This window comes from Papio anubis, chromosome 14 (genome assembly GCF_008728515.1).
Source record: "Papio anubis isolate 15944 chromosome 14, Panubis1.0, whole genome shotgun sequence".
Taxonomy (NCBI): domain Eukaryota; kingdom Metazoa; phylum Chordata; class Mammalia; order Primates; family Cercopithecidae; genus Papio; species Papio anubis.
In genome coordinates this window covers 6,170,255-6,177,907 of record NC_044989.1, presented here as the reverse complement: position 1 = coordinate 6,177,907, position 7,653 = coordinate 6,170,255, and the positions used below count along the sequence as shown (strand labels likewise).

At 39.5% G+C, this 7,653-nt stretch overlaps 1 long non-coding RNA gene across 1 annotated transcript in view; it reads left to right on the top strand.

Annotated features, from left to right (window-relative positions):
• Nucleotides 1-3,651: 3,651 nt before the first annotated feature.
• LOC110741006 overlaps nucleotides 3,652-7,653 on the top strand; it is a 42,777-nt gene continuing 38,775 nt past the window's right edge. The window contains exon 1 of the long non-coding RNA XR_002516488.2: nucleotides 3,652-5,311. This is a non-coding gene — a long non-coding RNA (uncharacterized LOC110741006). The remainder of the gene's footprint in view (nucleotides 5,312-7,653) is intronic.

Here is a 7,653-nt window from a genome sequence, read left to right as displayed (position 1 = left end):
CTTAAAGAAGTTACACTGACTGAAGTTTCTCCCTTAATCCCTCTATTTTTTTTCACAGAACTTCTAGGAATATCTAGGTTTTTTTTTTTTTATTTGTATTGTTTATTATCTGATTCCCCTGCTAGACTATTTTAGTGTCCTGACAGAGAGGGCACACATGTCATGCTCATGACTGCCTTCAGCCCCAGGAATACTGCAGAGCACATAGTAGGCAATCTTTAGATATTTTCTAGTAAATGAAAGAATTAATAAATTAATGAAGATTAATATTAGCTTTTGTTGCCAAATAAGCTCTTTGGCATTATAAAGCATGATTTTATTTAAAATATGAATATGGTTCTTGGTTGCAAATAATAGAGTATGCTCTAGCTAGAAATGCACTCATTTAATAATGTCATATAGCTCAGTATTCTCCCCAAAAATCAGAGAATCAGGCTTGCAAGTTTCACGGCTATGAACAAACCAGTTGGGGAAAAGCTAGCCAGGAAAAAGTACTCAACAAGCCCAACAGACGAATGCATCACTTTGTCCTCTTCGACGTGAAACTTGAAATACTGGGCCATGCATTGCATTGTTTCATGTGTTTTACACTCCTGATACTTTGATAGGTTTTGCTAACGTGTAATTTTGTTTGATTATTTATTCTGAGTTCCTACCTGTGCAACGCACTATTAGAGATGCAGGTAGTCAGTAAAAGATGATTTCAATCTTGAAGGAACTTTAAAATCTGGCAGGGGAAAATGAAATGCCTAAAAAAGAGAGTCAACCACTCACACGTCTTTATTGGAAAAACTCGGAAAAATTATTGAACAATTCTTTACTTTCTCCCTGTTTCAAATGAAAACCTCATGTATTCTTCCTTGATATCTGAATTTTCAATTAACTTCATCCTGACTGTCCAAATCCTTGCTTTACTTTTACACCTATCTCAAGTCAATCAGCTCATATCCTAACCCGTCCCCCCATGACTTAATAGAAGCTCCCATCATTGCACAACTGGACTTTTGTAAGAACTACCCGATATTCTCGTACCTTCATTCTTGACCTGCTTAGACGCATCTCTCATACAACTGCTAGATAGATCTCTAAAACACAAATCTGGGATTGTCATCCTAGTGACTACAAATTGAACAAAGAAAAAGCACAGACTTCTTCTCATGGCATTCAAGGGTCTCCTCCAGGCCCCCTGCAAACTTCTTAATTCAAATTCCTCTGGGATCTTCCCTGTCTCCTATGGGCAGTCATCATGAATAACTTTCAAATGGTGAGTTTGCTGTGGATGTTTTCTGAAGCACAAATTCTTTGAGTGCACTTTGGTTTTTTTGTTTTTTTTTTAATTGTAAAATTCCAATAAATCCTCTATGAGTCAGATCATGTCTCAATGAAAGCCTTTACTAACTTACCCATGCCTGTGAATCCTCATTATGGCTATGTCTACATGGAATACAATCCTTGATGTATATTGGTTTAATATGTTTCTCTTGGAGAGTAGCAAGCTTTTTGAAACATGGCTTTGTCTTACTCGTTTCTCTCTAGTCCCCCTGTAGTACATGCTGGTACATAATAAACAGGAAATTTGTGTTAAACGTACTTGTGTATTTTTTGTAAGTCAGATAATGTCTTCACTAAAAGAGGCGGCATTGAAAGTTACTTCTAGTGTATTATATCAAGAGGAAAATGAGGTTTAGGCCCTTTCTTTGGAATAGGGTTGGATTCGATTAGGAAGTAATGGGAGCCTTAGCAACAAGCACTCAATAGAAAGGAGCTCATACAGGGGGTTCCACAAAAAAGGATGCAATGTAAGTGGAGTTGAAGGGAGACCGGTCTCATTTTTTAAAGTTTTGACAAGTTGCGACTGACATTTTATTTATTTATTTATTTATTTATTTATTTATTTATTTATTTTATTTTATTTTATTTTATTTTTTTAGACGAAGTCTCACTCTGTCACCGAGGCTAGAGTGCAGTGACATGATCTCAGCTCAGTGCAATCTCTGCCTCTTGGGTTCAAATGATTCTTCTGCCTCAGCCTCCCGAGTGGCTGGGACTATAGGCACCCAATGCCACACCTGAGTAATTTTTTTGTATTTTTAGTAGAGATGGGGTTTCATCATGTTGTCCACACTGGTCTCGAACTTCTGACCTCAGGTGATCTGCCTGCCTCAGCCTCCCAAAGTTTTGGGGTTACAGGCTTGAGCTACCAAGACTGGCCTCAACTGACATTTTATTACAAATACAGAATTGACCTTTGTCACTGAACACTCTGGGTATAATCAGTTTTGCGAAAGTTTTATGTCAACCTAAAATCACTGGTGATCCTGTCAAGATAACCAGATGAATAAACGACTAACCGAGGGCAAAAGAACATCAAGCATTTTGAAGAGAAATTAATTTCTGAACAATGATGTGGAAATTATTATTTTATATTTTTTAGAGACAAGGTCTTATTCTGTTGCCCAAGCTGGAGTGCAGTGGCATGATGGCAGCTCACTGTAGCCTTGAACTCTTGGGTTCAAGTGATCCCCCTGCTTCAGCCTCTCAAGTAGCTGGGACTACAAGTGTGAGCCATCGTGCCTGGCTAATGTGGATTTTTAAAAAATTATTTAAGTTCTGGGATACGTTTGCAGAACGTGCAGGTTTGTTACATATGTATACATGTGTCATGGTGGTTTGCTGCATCCATCAACCTGTCATTTACATTAGGCATTTCTCCTAATGCTATCCCTCCTCCCCTTACTCCCTACCCCCTGACAGGCCCCAGTGTGTGGTGTTCCCCTCCCTAAATTCATGTATTCTCATAGTTCGACTCCCACTTATGAGTGAGAACATATAGTGTTTGGTTTTCTGTTCTTGTATTAGTTTGCTCAGAATGATGGTTTCCAGCTTCATCCATGTCACTCCAAAGGACAAGAACTCATCCTTTTTTATGGCTGTGTAGTATCCCATGGTGTATATGTGCCACATTTTCTTTATCTAGACTATCATTAATTGGCATTTCAGTTGGTTCCAAGTCTTTGCTATCATGAACAGTGCTGCAATAAACGTGTGTGTGTATTTGTCTTTATAGTAGAATAATTTATAATCTTTTGGGTATATCTATGCCCAGTAATGGGATTGCTGGGTCAAATGGTATTTCTGGTTCTAGATTCCTGAGGAATCACCACACTGTCTCCAAAATGGTTGAACTAATTTACACTCCCACCAACAGTGTAAAAGCGTTCCTACTTCACCACATCCTCTCCAGCATCTGTTGTTTCCTGACTTTTTAATGATCTCAATTCTAACTGGCATCAGATGGTATCTCATTGTGGTTTTGATTTGCATTTCTCTAATGACCAGTGAGGATGAGCTTTTTTTCATATGTTTGTTGGCTGCATAAATGTCTTCTTTTGAGAAGTATCTATTCATATCCTTTGACCACTTTTCAATGAGGTTGTTTTTTTCTTGTACATGTGTTTAAGTTCTTTGCAGATCCTGGATATTAACCCTTTGTCAGATGGGTAGGTTGCAAAAATTTTCTCCCATTCTGTAGGTTGCCTGTTCACTCTGATGATAGTTTCTTTTGCTGTGCAGAAGCTCTTTCGTTTCATTAGATCCTGCTTGTCAATTTTGGCTTTTGTTGCCATTGCTTTTGCTATTTTAGTCATGAAGCCTTTGCCCATACCTATGTCCTGAATGGCACTCATGTGGATTTTTTTAAATGTAATTATTATCTTCTGTTTCAGATTTCCAGAGTTGAACGAACCCAGGCTTCACAGCCTGGCAGCTGCCGTAACAGGACATTTCTCATCACACAGTCAGGTGGGCATTCCGTGTGTTTTCTTTCTGTAAGAGCTGCTAAATCATGATGACTGAATGATGTATAATTGGTGCTACGTTTCAGAAATAAGCCTCCTTAGAGGGTCTGATAGTTAAAAGAGGATTCCGGTGATTCCCAAAGTTTGCAATAGCCCATTTGTCTAATCTGTCCATGTTCTAGGCGTCTAAACTCAGCAGTTTGCAAAATGCCAACTGTTGACTACATCAGAATCATGGGATTTCTACCCATGATTCCAACCCTTGTATTTCCAGGATAGGACCTGGAAATATGTATTTTACTGTCTGTCCAAGTGATTCTAATGCATTGCTCACTATAAAGGTACCTATTACACAACCGAAGGTTTCTTTAAAGTTTTAGATCTGTGGTTCTATAACTTTGCCTCATAACAAAATTACCTGGTGAGCTTTTAAGGAGCCTGAGGCCCAAGTTACACTCTGGACCAATTAAATTTCAATCTCAGAGGTTAAGACTAAGAAGTCGCCATTTTCAGACCTTCACAGGTGTTTATGATGTGCAGGAAACCTAAGAACAACTTCTCACTTTCAGGGAAATGTGCAAGGCTAAGGGTGCCTTCGGGCTGCACTCAGAGGAGCGTGGATGGGGAGTGCAATATCACAGCTCCACATTGAGGAAGCCTCCCCAGGGACGGTTTTGCAACAGAAAATATTGTTCATGCCATTCAAACTGGCAAAAGACCACCTTGTACCAAATGGAAATAATTAATCTATGAAGAAAAATACTGCTGAGGCAGCATAAAATGCTGTGAAGTGTGCCAGACTCGAGGTCAAAAGAGCTGCATCTGTTGTTTGTTACATGGGACAATCCTGGGCAAGGAATTTGATGATTCTGAACTGCAGTTTTTTTACCGGTAAGGCGGATGCTGCAGTACCAGCCTTGCTGTATGGTTGCTATTTTATTTCATTAAAAGAGCTGACAACTGACATATTCAAATGGTCAGAGTGCTTTTCATTGGAATTTGGGGAGCAATTTGGAATTCCTTATTTAAGTCTGGAGTTAAATCTTTATTAATACTTGTAGTTTTCTTATTTGTTTTTCCATTCTTAAACTCTTTTCTAACCTTTTAGAGAGCCGGTTGTGCTAAATATCTAACTCTTTTGTCTTACAATAATTTTACATGCCATTTTCATAGTTGGCCTGGAGATTCTGTAGTATTGGTGCTTGTTTTCTCTTTTGCTGCTGAATACCAGGAAAAAGCCAAGAGTACCTTTGTTGCCCAGTTATCTGATAAAGTCCAGATGCATCTGGAAAGCATTTGGAGTTCATGGGCAAATGAAGTAGGTCATAAAATATGAAGAACTCAAGAGAAAAAATAAACTACCAAGGTTGAATTATAAGGTAAGGTCTTAGCTCTTATCTTTCTTAATAATGCCTCCTCTGCTTGCCATGGCAACCACATGTGCTGGCAGTTGTTATGGCAAAGGGAGAGGACTGCAAACAGAAGAGAACTGTAGGATTCTACAATGCAAGAAGGTATTTCTGAGACTAGTAAAAACACAGACCAACATGTATTGTTATGATCTAAGCCTCTTGTGTACAAATAAGGAGGTATCACAATGAACTAAGATTTCATGAGGCACGTTCATCTTCATTTTTTTTATTTGTTCCAAAATGAGGTCTCATTGGTGAGTCCTCATACTGATGCCTGTAAAGCTCTTGTCATGGTACTTAGTTCATAGAAGGTACTGTCTATCTGTTAGCTGAATATAAATAACCTGGATGAACAGTATGTGTGTATCAGGCTGTTGGCATATGGGTTTTCTGTAGAAAAATTTTACTTAAAATGTAAACAAGAATCGAAAGTTTGATTAATAGAGAATTGGAACAACTGAAATGAAATCCTTTTTCAAGGACACCGACCAAGTGAACTGATGCATTTTGAAGGGCATCTGATGAGTGGCCATGCCATGACAGCACATTTTCTGTTTGCCTGTGCTGTATGGATTTGTACATGATTACAAAACCAAGGGTGACCCATTAGTATAAAGTAGGCGTAAATTTACGTATCTTTTTTTCAAATTAGAAAAGTGTTGAAATTTCAGGATCCAAAGAAACCAAGAGACCTGTTAAAGGGGTTATTTCTTTGACCGTTTATCTTTTGCTTGAAACAATGTAGAGATGCATTGACCTTTTCTCACCTCGATGTCGGCTTTTACATTTGTGTGTTTCCAGTCCTCTTTGTGCTAGTGAAGTGAATTCTCACAAAACCTAGATAATCTAGATGCTCTGCTTCCTTAATCAGTGGCTAGAATAGTGGGCCTGGGATTTTCCCCAGCGTGGCATGGTTTTAATGAAGGGGATGGAGGAAATTTCGAGCACATTTGCAATTTCTCTGAGGACAGAAATGATAGAGATCATAATAAGGGAAAATTAGACTGTAGTGAAGCTCAGTATGGTGACCTTATTTTGTGTGTGTTCAATGGGTGGATTCTACTTTTTCTTTATAAATGACATTAAATAGCAAGCTGATGTCACAATGGGCAGAGGTCTCTCACAGAAACTTACCAAGCATTGCACACTCTACTTGTTGCAATCTGTGAAAAATAACCTTGTAATAAATACACATCTAGAACTTGATGTAATTCTCTTTTGTACAGTAGGAAAAATGTAATTTGTTATTTCATTGAAAGATAAAATATACCATGAATGTGTATGGTGAAGTCAGGAAGCTTTACATCCAGCAGGAGAATGTGATAGTGGTCTTCTCTGCTGGTTTAGAGAAAACATCAGGTTCCACTTTGGGTTGGTGTTCTCCAGGTTCTATCATGTAGGCCAGGGGTGTCCAATCTTTTGGCTTCCCTGGGCCACGTTGGAAGACGAAGAATTGCCTTGAGCCACACATAAAATACACCACCACTAACAATAGCTGATAAGCTAAAAAAAAAAATTGCAAAAGATTCTCATAATGTGGCCGGGCATGGTGGCTCACGCCTGTAATCCCAACACTTTGAGAGGCCGAGGTGGGAGCATCACGAAGTCAGGACATCAAGACCATCTTGGCCAACAGGGTGAAACCCTGTCTCTACTAAAATACACACAATTAGCTGGGTGTGGTGGCACGTGCCTGTAATCCCAGGTACTTGGGAGGCTGAGGCAGGGGAATTGCTTAAACCCAGGAGATGGAGGTTGCAGTGAGCTGAGATGGTGCCACTGCACTCTAGCCTGGCCACAGAGCAAGACTCTTTCAAAAAAAAAAAAAAAAGAGAGAGAGAGTCTCATAATGTTTTAAGAAAGTTTACAGATTTGTGTTAGGCCACATTCCAAGCTATTCGGGGCTACAGGTTGGACAAGTTTGATCTAGGTCTTCCATTATGAGATTTAGCCCCTGTGTTCCTAGACAGTCCCAATTACAGCAGGAAGTGTATTGACAGTTTTGCCCCAGTGAAAGCTAGGCTTAGAAATTAGGCTTATTTTCACAAATATGTTTCTATCTTTGTACTGAGAATAAGCTGGGAGTGTCCATGTGGCACCTCTTTCTGGCTACCGTAGTCAAGAAGGCTTGGCTGCAGCTCTGATTTCCTGGCCTTCCGTCTGAGGCTACTAAATCTTCATGACTATTCTTGTTTGTTACTCTGGGGTTCTATATCTAGATTTTATCTTTCTGTGAATTAAGTTAGTTCGGTATTTATGGGCCATTCCTAGATGAATTTGGATATTTCCTTGCTGTGTACCTCTGTCATCCCTCACCAATGGGGTGGATCCAATGAGACCTATAGACACACTGTCTAGATCCCACCCCTAGGGAGGGCCTGCTACCATGCCCAGTAGTGGGGGTCAGCCCAAGGCCCCCAGCTCTCTGCTCCTGTAAGTTCTGC